Source organism: Dipodomys merriami, unplaced genomic scaffold, assembly GCF_024711535.1.
Source record: "Dipodomys merriami isolate MVZ:Mamm:240054 unplaced genomic scaffold, mDipMer1.0.p SCAF_42, whole genome shotgun sequence".
NCBI classification, from domain to species: Eukaryota; Metazoa; Chordata; class Mammalia; order Rodentia; family Heteromyidae; genus Dipodomys; species Dipodomys merriami.
In genome coordinates this window covers 8,333,066-8,336,597 of record NW_027205826.1, presented here as the reverse complement: position 1 = coordinate 8,336,597, position 3,532 = coordinate 8,333,066, and the positions used below count along the sequence as shown (strand labels likewise).

At 41.6% G+C, this 3,532-nt stretch overlaps 1 non-coding gene across 1 annotated transcript; it reads right to left on the bottom strand.

The window, feature by feature from the left end:
* Positions 1–936: 936 nt before the first annotated feature.
* LOC138807517 (U4 spliceosomal RNA) lies at positions 937–1,074 on the bottom strand. Its single transcript, XR_011366186.1, has one exon. It is a non-coding gene; the product is annotated as a U4 spliceosomal RNA (small nuclear RNA).
* Between the last annotated feature and the right edge of the window lie 2,458 nt (positions 1,075–3,532).

The window sequence follows — 3,532 nt, the reverse complement described above, 5'->3', positions numbered from 1 at the left end:
GTTCGCCATATTTAGTGGCAATGTCCATGCAGTGAAATAAATGTATACCTTTCTGTTTCTTCTACCATAAACAGTCCCAGAACCTCCCCATCAAGTTTAGACACACAACAGTTAGTTTAACTTAAATATTACCTCTATTTCAGTTGTAGTTTTTGCCTTGGAGTACAAAGAGAAATTTGTCCTCTGAGCTTCTAATTGCCACCTGCATGGACCCATTTGTTCTGGCAATATTTGACGTCTTCTCATCAGGATACAGACATGGGATTTATGTTTTCTGAATATTTTGCCAGTTAGAAGGTAGCTTTCTTCTTCCGATGCTCAGACATCTTACCATTTATGTTGCATAAATAGGCAATTAAAAAATGATTTGGTGTTGTTATTGATAACTTGTCCACAAACAAAAACAAAACTCAATTTTGAGGAAAGGGAGGCTTTAATTGTCTATTAAAGACATTAATAGAACCTTTACTACGTAGAGAGGACTTCTGTATGTATGTGAGAAACACAGAAAGTACAAGAATCCTCCTACAACAAGAAAAAACATGAACAAGGGACTACTAGACAATCTGCTTTGGTTGGAGTACAGCTAGCAACAAATGGCTCCAACAACAGACATGGAGACCTAATCAGCCACTAGGCTTTCAACATCAACCCCGTTGCTTTGATTTATATGATTTCACCAATGCTTGGCTGGGTTTGGCAAATCTTGCTACTTCACAGTGCCAGTGCACAATGTCATTGTATGTTTGCTACGAAAGTACCCAGGAAATGAGTCTGCACGCAGGATAGTTCTGCTATTGTAAGAGTCCTGGTACTGTTTGTAATCCTACTCCTACCTGAATCCAATATCAGCTCAAAATGACTGGGATACTAAACTGATGTGAACAGAGAGTTCCTTTCACTAGTGCTTGCCCAGTTCCTAGATTAGAATTTTGCGCACAGGCTATCTCCAAACACAGTCACAGGCTTCTATTTTGTAAAGATTAGACAAGAATTCAATTAGCAATAATCAATTAGCAATAATCGCGCCTCGGATAAACCTCATTGGCTACGATACTGCCACTGCGCAAAGCTTAGACAAGAATTCGTAACAAATTGGGGACCATTTGGTTAAAAAGAAACAAAAGAATTTTTCTTAGAAGAAAGATCACTTAAATTATAAATAATGTATTTTTACTGAAAAGAAACTGGAAGCAGTACATAACTGGATCCTCCTATATTTAAAGAGATGAGAATTAAAATTGCATTCACAGTGGAGAAAAATTTATCTTTAGTACTTTTTTTCTCCTTCATCTACTGCTTTGCTTTACCTCTAAAAGATCATGGAATATCATATATACAAATGAACCAGACCCTTTTTAAAAGAGTCATTATCTTTACACCATTATGCAAAGAGGTTTCAGTTCAACATATCAATTATTAGTACTGTGCTTCTTGAACAATGTCACCTCTCCCAACCCCACTCATCCTCTCAAGCAGAAGTAAGGAGGTCAGGTCTGGCCAGCACCACATTGGCCACATGGTGGATTATAGGTCTGGCATCTTGTCTTCATGCTGGGGGAAGAAACCGCACCTCCCCCCACCCCCATCACCTGCCTCCCAGGTAATGGGTGTGCCTGGACCCCAGGAGGCAGGGGCGGGCACTTGGCTGATAGGTTACTGAATCTGTCAGCCCAGTGCCTGGGACTGGGAATTTCCTGAGGCTCTGCCCCCTGCGCTGACCTATTTAGGCCCAGACCAGGCTAGCCGTTGGACTCCATGCCACATGTGTCTCTGTGATCCTGTCCTGTGTCCTGTCTCATCTCTAGTCATCATGGTGTCACAGTTAAGCTCTCCATTGGAGCTGAATTGGCTTGTTGGTATTATTTTTGTTCTTTCTTTCCTCTTTAGCATGTTTCCTAGCTGTGTTATGTGTATTTGCGCGCTGCAGGCCTTTGCAACAACTAGCAGCCTGCAGCCTGTTCACTATATAATAAAGACTCCAATATTCTATACTTTAAAATGTGGCTTCTGGGATGATTTACCTTACAACATATGGCACCCAACATGGGCTCTCGTGCCAAGTAGGGCATCTGGGGTTCCTTGAAGCCACTGGCGGAAGGTCTCAGTGGGCAGGCTGCTATGGGACAGAAACTGCTACAGGGGAGGCATGCCCCCTGGGAAGTTCCAGGGCCCTGTGGTCTTTCCCTCACTCTGACAGCCAGCTTGTCGACACCAGACTTGCCACCCAAACATCTTTTTGGAGTCACTTAGAAATCTTCCGGAAGTAAGTCTCTGCGTCTCTGTCCTATACTGTGCTTATATATTTTTCTGAAACCTGGGGGCCGGTCCATCTGGAAGTTGAAGAGGATAGGGGAGCAGATGTGCTCGGTACCCCCCCTTCCTCCTCTGATGGATGGATCTGAGAGGTTCTGGTGGCGCTGAGTGGGAGGGGCTCACTCGGCAGAGTCTGGTACTGAGGAGAGTTTTGCAACTTCTGTGACTCTCATACAGTAAGGAATTCTGGATATGGTTGTGTTGGGGGGGGGGACTCATGGTGGGAGAGGTCCCAGCTCAGCCGGCTTTTTTCTGTGTTTGGCTTCTTCTTGTGTCTCTACTTGTGTTTGGTCTTGTGTCTTTATGGGGAGAAATCAAAACCTGCTATGTACTGTACCCCCTTTCTGCAAGGAGGCATTAGGGAGTTTGCAGGCAACGGAGTAGCTGGTTCAAGCAACTAGCTAATCTTATTTGCTCCTGGCTAAAATTGGCAAAAAAAAAAAAAAAAATGTCAGGCAGGCCGGTGGCCTGAGAGATTAGCTTCAGGTAGCCTCTCCCTTCTTCCAGTTGATGGTATTCAAGAAGTCAATTGATGTATAATGCTCTAGACAATTGGAGCAAAACTAGAGTCAAGTACTTAGTGGGTCAAATTTGGGCACCAGGGAATTCCTGCCCTGCATTCTTCAATAGAAATGCTTGAGATGCTAACAGGTCTTGGTAGAATAAGCTAGCTCTGGAAAAAGTAGAACAGTCAAGGAATTTGTTAAAAATTTTGTCTTAAATCTTGGTCACCGAGAGTAAGAGTGGCAAAAAGATCTATTGCCACTAAAGTTCAGGAAAATGTATGGCTGAAATTCATTTTTCACATTTTAAGATTTTTGTGCACAAAAATGTATGTATGAGCTTGTTAAGATAAAAATTGTCATCATGATGTTAAAAAAATGAGTTAAGTTTAAAGTGCAAGAAAGGTCAGCAAGTTTGGACGTATTAAAAGCGTAAAAGGATTATTGCATTTGTTTTAAAGAACTTTAGTTAAAAGCTTGATTTTGTAAGGATTCTTTAATTTGGAAACCAAAACTCTGATGTTTTGATGCATAAGCCTGTTTGCATTGTAATCAAGTTATCTGACTTAGCAAAACACACTGGAAACTTGAGATTTATTTCCCACCACTGCTAAAATTTGGGAGTAAGTGTTAGAATTTGGATGTAAAGTTTTGTTTACCACTGTTAAAGACATTGCTTCTTCTGTTTAAACTGTTTGGTTTCTCAGAGATTA